The sequence below is a fragment of the Phoca vitulina genome, unplaced genomic scaffold (genome assembly GCF_004348235.1).
Source record: "Phoca vitulina isolate PV1807 unplaced genomic scaffold, GSC_HSeal_1.0 scaffold39, whole genome shotgun sequence".
Lineage (NCBI taxonomy): Eukaryota > Metazoa > Chordata > Mammalia > Carnivora > Phocidae > Phoca > Phoca vitulina.
Genome location: NW_022589742.1, coordinates 17,698,151 through 17,709,347, shown reverse-complemented (window position 1 = coordinate 17,709,347; position 11,197 = coordinate 17,698,151).

Sequence of the window (11,197 nt, the reverse complement as noted above, 5' to 3'; positions counted from 1 at the left end):
TCTTCTTCTTCTGGGATCCCAATTATTCTAATATTGTTTTGTCTTATGTTATCACTTATCTCTCGAATTCTGCCCTGTGATCCAGTAGTTGTTTATCTCTCTTTTTCTCAGGTTCTTTATTCTCTATCATTTGGTCTTCTATTTCACTAATTCTCTCTTCTGCCTCATTTATCCTAGCAGTGAGAGCCTCCATTTTTGATTGGACCTCATTAATAGTCTTTTTGATTTTGACTTGGTTTGATTTTAGTTCTTTCATTTCTCCAGAAAAGGTTTCTCTAATATCTTCCATGCTTTTTTCAAGCCCAGCTAGTATCTTTAAAATCATCATTCTGAACTCTAGTTCCAACATCTTACTAATGTCCATATTGATCAGGTCCCTGGCAGTCGGTACTGTCTCTTGTTCTTTTTTTTGAGGTGATTTTTTCCACCTTGTCATTTCATCCAGAGGAGAATAGATGAATGAGAGAACAAAATGCTAACAGGGTAAGAATGACCCCAGAAAAATATACACTAAACAAATCAGAAGAGTCCTGAAACCAGGGGAAAAGAAGGGGAAAGAAAGAAAAAAGAAAAAAAAAAAAAAAAGAAAAAGAAAAAGATAAAAACAAACAAACAAAAACAAAAACAAAACAACAAAAAACCAGAATATGATCAAATATGATCAGCCTGGTGCATAGATCAATGCCACACTCCAGATTTTGGGCATATTTTGGTCTGTTAGAAGAAAGTGCCTCCCAAAATTTTAAAGAAAGAAAAACATATATGTACAAAAATTAGGGTAAATACGATGAAGGGATGGAATATGACTGTAAAGATGAAAATTATAAAAGAATTTATAAAAGGAATTGATGATAAGAAGTTGGTCGAAAAAAGAAAGGATTTAAAAAAAAAGGGAGATAATGTGATCAGGCAGGATACTAGAACAAAGCCATACACTAGAAATTTAGAGTATATTTTGGTCTGTTAGAAGAAACTGTATCCCAAAATTTTAGAGAAAACAACTTATATATATATATATATATACCAAAAATAAGGTTAACTACTCTGAAGGGTAAGAATATGACTCTAAAAATGAAAAATAAAAAAGATTTTTAAAACAGGGATTGGTAAGATATTGGTTGAAAAAGAGAAAAAGAAAAATTAAAAAAAAAAAGAAAAAGAAATTTTGAAAAAATTAACTTTGAAAGACTAAAGAATCATGGGAAAAAAGCCATGAATTCTATGTGCAGTATTCCCCTAGCACTGGAGTTCTGCCATTCTCATTGATTGGTAAACTTGGTCTTGGCTGGCTGTTCTTGCTGATCTTCTTGGGGAGGGGCTTGTCGCAGTCATTCTCAAATGTGCCAGAGGTGGAATTGCCCCACTCTTGCTGGGTCCAGTCTAATTAATCTGCTTGGGTTTGCTCTCCATAGCTTTTATTTCCTGCAATCTTTCTGTACAGCTTTGGAGGACAAGAGTGAAAATGGTGGCCTCCCAATCTCCACCCCGGAGGAGCCGAGAACTCGGGGCCCCACTCCTCAGTGAGCTCCCAGATTAAAGCAGTCAATCACTCTTCTCTCCCTGGTCTCTGGCTGCACTCCATGCTCACCCAGCCTATGACTGAGCATTTCTATCTCTGGCACATGACCCCGTATGGAATCTCCAAACCCAGCAGATTCCTGCAGTGCCCTCCCACGCCACTCCTCCTGCGGGGAGGAAGGGAAGTCTCCCTGGATCTGCCGCTTGTTGGGTCCCTGCTGGAGAAGCAGTGGCCCGACTGTGCCGCAGATCATGGTTTATGGCAACTGCAAGTTGACAGCCCACTCCTCGGCTCTGTCTCTGCAGCCGGCTTCCCTGCTCCAATACCTGGGAGCTCTGCCACACTCAGGCACCCCTGGTCTTTCTGTAACCCCGAGGGTCCTGAGACCACGCTGTCCCAGCGAGGGTTCCATCCCCACTTATCCACTGGAGCAACATCCCTCAGGAAAGCCAACTTCTAAAAGTTCCAATCTTGTGCTCTGCTGCTCTATCACTTGCCAGTAGTGGCTGATGGAGGCCCCCTCCCCCGCCGTCTATCCTCCCGAATATCACCTAGGATTCACTTCTCTGCACATCCTACCTTCCAGAAAGTGGTCACTTTTCTGTTCAGAGAGTTGCTGCTATTCTTTTCTTCAATCTCCTGTTGAGTTTGTAGGTGTTCAGAATGGTTTGATCCTTAGCTAGCTGAATTCCTGGGACCAGACGAAATTTAGGTCTCCTGCTCCTCTGCCATCTTGCTCCTCCCCTCTCTGTTTCTCTTATAGTAAGTGATCAATACATTAAATCTAAGCATTGTTATCACTTTTCACAATTGTATGAGAACTATAAAATTCAACGTTTCTCTCTTTTTCATTGTATTCCACAGTGTTCAAAGATAAATTATTTTTTAAAATTTACTTCACCAGTTCATTCCAAGTATCTAGTGTATTGTTTATTTAATTATCTTATTTTCTAGGCTTAAAACATGATATTCTAGATGTGTTATGACATTATATGTAATTTCAAATACTGTCAGAAGTATGCAAGTGTAAATTATAAACAACAAAAATGAAATGTTTAATGTTATACTTGTTAGTTCAGAAAAGTTATTTCTGCCTTTATGCTCATGATTTTCTGAACTAAGATTTTCTGACTCCAAAGACAAACATGTCATTACAAGAGGTATAAATTGAACTGATTTTTTTTTATTAAATATGGTATTATCAAGTCTTCTATATTTACAAAAGTAGACATTGTAATGCAGCTGGTTATCCTCCTCTGTTCATTTTTTTCATATAACTTTTAACTTTATAACATACCATATACATTATTTATTTATTATGTCTGTTGTCCATCACTCATAATTTTATTTATGTTTCACAAGGGCCAGGATCATTTTTTTCTTTTTTTAAAAATTATTTACTCATATATATCAAGTTCTTAGAATAGTACATGCCACACAGTAGGAACTCAATATATTTCAGTTGAACGACTGAATGAAATATCCTTTAACCTTGTATCCCATCTTCAGTTATCCAATCTTTTTCCAATCCATTCTCATCATTGTTTTTCTTTTCTCAATCTTATTCATGACTTAAACCATGGCACTTAGGATTCTAGCCTAACTATTCTAAGGAAGAAAAAAAAAACTTTGTGTAACCTGCTAATGACCTTCTAAATACTAGATATGATAAGGACATTTTTCAACCATTGTATTCTTTTTTGGGCTACATTTGACACTCTTGGAAAAGACCTATTTCTTGAAACTCACCACTATCTTTTATTTCCATTATAATATATTTTAATTTTTATTTCCTCTTCTCTCTGATTATATCTTCTCTGACTTCTTCCTAGGTTCTTCTTCTTTCATGGGCCTCATTAATACTGATACTTATCTCTAGAAATCCATTCTTGGGCCACTTCTTTTCTCAGTTTGAATACTTCCCATGGCTCATCTAGTCTATGATCATAATATCAACTATTACATCTAACTTACAGAATATATAGTTAAAAATAGATCTCTACACAAAACTTCAGAATCATATATCCAACCACTTGCTGAATAACTCCTCCTGGAGAGGCAAATGTTACGTTAGACTCTCTAACACAAATACTAAACTCAGTTTAACAACATAAACTGCTGTTTCTCCTGCCTACCCTAGTAAATGGTACCACCAATCATTCAGACAACCAACCTAGAAATCTGAAATATACCCTTGAATCCCTTCTCCTCTCACTCAATCAGCAAATCTTACTGACTTACCATCTATTTTTTTCTTTAATGTGACTAATTACCATTCTTATCAATATCACCGTAGTTAGACTCCCCATCATCTATTATCTAGGTGATTTGTTGGATATAAAATTTGAGGAAAAAAGAAGCATAACATGACATCCAGATTTTTGTGTGTTTATCTTAGATGACTGGGAAGATAGTGGTGTTATAAGAGAGTATAAAGCATTGTTCCAGTCCCCAGGACTGTTCTCTCCCAAGCCACTCATTAATATTTTTCCAAAGCGATATTTTGGAGTTGTCAACATAGAGATATAGTTGAAACCATCAAATTAGGTGAAATCATCCAGAAAAAGTGTAAATAAAAGGGGAAATCGGGGACACCTGTGTGTCTCAGTCAGTTAAGTGTCTGACTCTTGATTTAAGTTCAGGTCATGATCTCGCAATTGTGAGATTGAGCCCTGCATCAGGTTCCACACTCAGCGTGAAGTCTACTTGAGATTCTCTCTCTGCCTCTCCCTGCTTTCTCTCTCTCTCTCAAAATAAATAAATAAAATGTTTTAAAGGGGGGGGGGAAGCAGTGCAAGAGTACATTTGTTAGCAGGAGGTGGTGTATGTTTTAGGAAAGAGCAATAAGAGATGGGATAAAGAGGTGAGTAGTGACAAGATCATTAAGGGCCTTATGAGACATCCTGAAGAATTTAGAAATATCATAAGTTCAAGAAGGAACATTGAAAGGTTTAATTCAGATAAATGAATGCCACATTAGGGTTGCTTTTTAAGGAGGTTATATTGATTTCAGTGTAAGAAATGGATTATTCTTGTGGAAAAACAAAACTTTTCTAGAGGCAAAAAATTAATAACTGCAGTCCTCTTGGTGAGAGATGATACTAACATGGGCCAAGTCCGTAGACAAACATGCCAAATCCATCACTGTAAAAGATGTGTATTGTTTGGGGAGTGCCTTGTGAAAGAGCATAGGGATGAACTGCCAAGTTTCAGATTCTGATTATAAAGGATTATTAATTAGAACAGCAAGGAAGTTAATTAAACCCTAAAATAAAATTCTGTTTAAGAATAAATGCTTAACATCACAATCATATACATTGAATAATTCTACATATTTAAAAAATGCTGAGGTAAAAACAAAGTGTTTCACAGATCAAGTGTCAAAAGCATGGGAGAGCAAGTCAGAAACTACACTGGAAGGGTTGGAGGATAATGGTGTTTGAAGTAATTAAAGAAATTAATGAGGGGACTAATTTAGATCAGGTAAAGGAAAATGATTTTCAGGAAGAGACATTTAAAGAGAAACTTGAAAAAAAATAAAAGAAACTTGAAAAATTAGTCAACATTAGATGAAAAGATTAGGAAAACAGTATCCCGGCTAGATAGAAGAGCATTGCAAATCCTGAAGTGGGTGTTTCGTATTTTTAAGAAGTTAAAATAATAGCAGTAACTTGATTTCAGAAACATGGGGAAAGAATAATACGAAATAAAATAGAAATATTAATCCAGGACATGTTAGACTTACTGATATTTCTTTCTAATTTTTTTTCTTACAACAAATGGAATCAGTAACCAAAAAACTACCAAAAACTAAAAGCCCAGGGCCAGGTGGATTCACAGGTGAATTCTAGAAAGCATTTAAAGAAGAGTTAATACTTTTCTCCTCAAACTATTCCAAAAAAATAGAAGAAAAAGGAAAACTTCCAAATACATTCTATGAGGGCAGCATTACTGATACCAAAACCAGGCAGAGACAAGAAAGGAGGAGAGAGAGAGAAAGTGAAAGAAAGAAAGAAAGAAAGAAAGAAAGAAAGAAAGAAAGAAGAAAGAAGAAAGAAAATAGGCAAGCAAGAAAGAAACATACAGGTCAAAATCACTGATAAACTGATACACATAGATGCAAAAATTCTCAACAAAGTATTATCAAACCACATTCAACAATAGATTAAAAGGATCATTCACCACAATCAAGTGGAATTTATTCTGGAGATGCAAGGATGGTGCAGTATTTGCAAATGAATCAACAAGATACAAAATGAAATGTAAAAACCATATAACTACCTCAATATATTCAGAAAAGCATTTGACAAAATTCAATATTTATTCATGACAAAAATTCTCAACAAAGTGGGCTTAGATGGAACATACTTCAACCTAATAAAGGCCATATATGAAAAAACAACAGCTCACATCATATTCAAAGATGAAAAACTGAGAGCTTTTCCTCTAAGACTGGGAACAAGACAAGAGTGTTCACTCTTGCCACTTTTAGTCAAGTGGCAAGGATTGAAAGTCTTAGCTATAGCAATCAGATAAGAAAAAGAAATAAGGCATCTATATTGGTTAACAAGAAGTTAAACTATCACTACAGATGGCATAATACTATACATAGAAAACACTAGAGACTCCACCAAAAAAACTAATAGAAGTAATAAATAAATTCAGTAAAGTTGGAGAATACAAAATTAATACCCAGAAATTTGGTGTTTCTATACACTAATAACAGAGTACCAGAAAGAAAAATTAAGAAAACAATCCCAGGGGTACCTGGGTGGCTCAGTCATTTAAGTGTCTGACTCTTGATTTTGGCCCTTAATGTCAGGGTTGTGAGAGCAAGCCCTGTGTCAGGCTCTGTGCTGGGCATGGAGCCTACTTAAGATTCTCTCTTTCCCTCTCCTTCTGCCTCCACTCTCCTGCTGTGTGCTCTCGCTCTCCCTCTCTCTCTCAATCTCACTCTCTCTCAAAAAAAGAAAAAAAAAAGGAAAGTAAAGAAGAAAAAAATCCCAATTACAATTGCACCAAAAGAATAAAATACCTAGGAATAAACTTAACTCAGGAGGTGAAATATCTGTACTCTGAAAACTATAAAACATTAAGAAAAGAAATTGAAGATGACACAAACAAATGAAATGATATTCCAGGAGAGGTTAGAAGATGGCAGTGGAGGAAGAGGATGCTGGGCTTGCCTCATCCATGAGTACAACTAGATAAATATCAAATCACCCTAAATACCCCAGAAATTGAAGACTAAGAACAAATTTCACAACTAAAGATAGAGAAGAGAACACATTGAAGAAGGTAGGAAGTGCAGTGATGCAGTTTGGGAGAGAAACAGATTGTGGCCACTGAGATGGGGAGGGAGCCAAAGTTGCAAAGAAGGGAGAGAGACAGATTAGCACACAGGGCAGCACATGGGGAAAACAAATCCTCACAGCAATTGGCTTGGAAAGCAAGATGGGCTGAATTTCATGAGTTCATGCAACCAGTGGGCTTAAAGCCTGGACTTTTAAAAGTCAATGTACTTGGCTGAGACAGAGCCCATAGGGCATTGTATTGCTCTTGGAGAAAAGACAGGCAAACAACCCATGCACATACAGCATGGAAACAGTAATCTGAAGAGTGCTTGGAGCACAGAGTGGGGAGGTTATTTGCTTTTCTTGGAGCACATACCAGAGAGACAGCATCCACAGAGAGAACCCTCTGAGAACAAAGGAACTGGCCAGAGCCACTTGCATCCCCCACCCCTCATCATAACATAGGGTCACCTGTAGGAGCCAGCACAGCACAGACACTATCTACTTAACATGCTTACACCAAGCTCTGCCCCTCACACTCCAGTGGAACCAACTCTCCTAGTCACCATTGCTTCACTACCAGCAAAACGGATCCCCTTCTTCAGAAGACCAGCCCGAACACTTGCCCACACCATGTCTTATGATATGAAAGTATTGTGGGGCCTTAATTCTGTCAGCAGTGACCACAGTTCTCATTTCACAAACAAACTAGAACACATCTAGTTAAAACTTGCCACAATCAGGCCAGGGGCCAAACACTACCCACAAAAGTCAAAGAGAGCCTCTGTAGGTGCCCAGCCTGGAAGATGAAGAGGCCAGGACAAACGAGTAAAGCACAGGCAGCACACATTAGACACACTTCTGGAAATGCCAGGCTCTGGGGAACAGTGACACAACATGGCAGGTCAATCCAGGACCTCTTTTTCATAAAACCATTACCCTCAAGAACAGGAGACATAGCTAACTTTCCAAACACAGAGAAATAGGAACAGAGACTTGGACAAAATCAGAAGACAGGTAAATTTATCCCAAATGAAAGAACAAGACAAGGCTAAGGCAAGAGATCAAAGTGAAATAGATATAAGAAACATGCCTGATAGAGAATTTAAAGCAATAATCATAAGGATCCTCACTAGACTTGAGAAAAGAGTGGAAGACAAGAGTGAGACCCTAAATACAGAGATAAGGAAAAACATAGCAGAGATAAAGTCCTCAGGAAAAGAAAGACACATGCTTGATGAAATGAAGAGCAAGCTGGAAGAAGCAGAAGAATGAATTAATGACTTGGAAGACAGAGTAATGGAAAGTAATCAAGCTGACAAAAGAGAGAAAAAAAGAATTATACAAAATAAGAATAGACAAAGAGAACTCAGTGATTCCATTAAACATAATAATATTCATATTATAAGAGTCCCAGAAGAAGAAGGGAGAGAAAAGGGATCAGAAAATATATTTCAAGAAATAATAGCTGAAAATTTCCTTAATCTGGGGAAGGAAACATATCCAGATCCAGGAGGCACAGAGAACTCCTATCAAAATCAACAAAAGCAGGCCAACACCAAGACACATTATAATTAAATTTGCAAAATTTTGAGATAAAGGAAAAAAAATAAAGCATCAAGAAAAGAGAAGACAGTAACATACAAGTGAAAACCCATAAGGCTAGCAAGTGATTTTTCATCGGAAACTTTCCCAGCAGGGGTGCTTAGGTGGCTCAGTTGGTTAAGTGTCTGCCTTTGGTTCAGTTCAGGATCTTGGAGTCCTGGGATCAAGCCCTGAGTTTGGGCTCTCTGCTCAGCAGGGAGTCTGCTTCTTCCTCTGACTCTCCCTCTGTGCTCTCTCTCTTTCAAATAAAGAAAAATTTTTAAAAAAATCTTTAAAAAAAAAAATCTTTCCAAGCCAAAAGGGAGTGGCATGATATATTTAATTTGCCAAATGGGAAAAATCTGCAGGCAGGAATATTGTATCCAGCAAGGCTATAATTCAGAAAAGAAGGGGAGACAAAGAAGTTCCCAAACAAAAACTAAAGGAGTTTGTGACCACTAAATCAGCCCTGCTTGAAATATTAAAGGGGATATTTTGAGTAGAGAGACCAAAAGTGACAGTATAAAGGTAGGAAACATGCAAGCAGTAAAAATGAATGTATTTGTAAAAAATTAGTCAAAGAACTCACAAAATAAAAGGATGCAAAATATAACAACATATACCAAAATGTGGGTAAGAGAGGAGTAAAGAATGGGTTCAAACTTAAACAACCGTCAACTTAATATAGACTACTATATACAGAAGAGGTTGTATATAAACCTAATGGTAAGTATATATCAAGAACCACAAATAAATATGCAAAGAATAAAGAGAAAGAACTCCAAATATATCACTAAATAAAATTACAAAACCAGGAAAGACAGAAAGACAAGGATCAGAGAAAATGTTCAGAAACAAACCACAAAACAAATACTAAAATGATAATACATTCATATCTATCAATAAGTACTTTGAATATTAGTGGACTAAATGCTCCAATCGAAAGACATAGGGTGTCTGAATGGATAAAAAAACAAGATCCACCTATATGTTGCCTACAAGAGATTCATTTTAGACCTAAAGACACCTGCAGAATGAAAAGGGCAGATGGAGAAGTATCTATCATGCAGATAGGTGTCAAAAGAAAGCCAGAGTAACAATACTTATATCAGACAAAATAGACTTTAAAACAAAGACTGTAAAAAGAAACAAAGTAGGACACTATATAGTAACAAAGGGGACAATGCAGCAAGAATATATGATAAGTGTAATATGTATGCAACCAACATAGGAGCACCCAAATACATAAAACTGTTAATGACAAACTAATCCATAATAATACAATAATAGTAGGAGACATTACTAACCCACTTATATCAATGGACAGATCATCTAAATGGAAAATCAAGAAACGGTGGCTTTGAATGACACACTGGACCAGATGGATTTAACAGATATATTCAGAAAGCTCAGTCCTACAACAGCAGAATACACATTCTTTTCAAGTGCACACAGAACAATATCCAGCATAGATCACATATTAAGCCACAAAAGAAGCCTCAACAAATTAAAAAAAAAAAATTGAAGTCATAATATGAGTTTTTTATGACCACAAAACTATAAAACTAGAAGTCAACCACAGGAAAAAAAATCTCAAAACATCACAAATACATGGAGGTTAAATAACATTCTACTCAACAATGAAAGCACCAACCAGGAAATAAACAAAGAAATAAAAAAGTACATGGAAACAAATGAAAATGAAAACATAAAAACCAAAACCTTTGGGATGCAGCAAAAGTGGTTCAAAGAGGGAAGTTTATAGCACCACATGCCTACCTGAAGAAGCAAGAAAAATCTCAAATAAACAACCTAAACTTACACCTAAAGAAGCTAGGGAAAAAAATAAACAACAACAACAAAAAACCCAAAACCAGTAGAAAGAAGGAAATAAGAAAGATTAGAAGAGAAATAAATGATATAGAAACTAAAAGAACAATAGAACAAATCAATGAAACCAGGAGATGGTTCTTTAAAAAAAAAATCAATAAAATTGATGAACCTGTAGCCAGACGTAACAAGAAAAAAAGAGAAAGGACTCAACTAAATAAAACCACAAATGAGAGAGGACAAAGAACAACCAATAACACAGAAATACAAACAATTATAAGAGAATATCATTAAAAATATATGCCAACAAACTGTACAACTTAGAAGAAAGGGATAAATTCCTAGCAGCATATAACCTACTAAAACTGAAATGGGAAGAAATAGAAAATTTGAACAGACTGATAACCTGATAACCAGCAAAGAAATTGAATCACTAGTCAAAAAAATCCCAACATCAAAAGTCCTGGAACAGATGCCTTCACAGGTGAAATCTACCAAGCATTTAGAGAAGAGCTAATATTTATTCATCTCAAACTAAAAATAGAAGAGAAAGGAAAACTTCCAAATTCATTCTATAAGGCCAGCATTACCTTAATACAAAATCAGATAAAGAAACCACTAAAAAAGAGAACTATAGGACATTATCCCTGATGAACATAGATGCAAAAATCCTCAACAAAATACTAGCAAACCAAATCCAACAATACATTTAAAAAGATCATTCACCACAATCAAATGGGATTTATTCCTGGGTTGAAAGGGTGAATATGATACACCACATTAATAAGAGAAAAGATAAGAACCATATAATAATTTCAATAGATGCAGAAAAAGCACTTGAAAAAGTACAAATCCATTCATGGTAAAAACCCTCAACAAAGTATGTTTCAAGGGAACATACCTCAACATAATAAAGGTCATATATAAAATACCCACACCTAACATCTTCCTTAATGGGGAAAAACTGAGA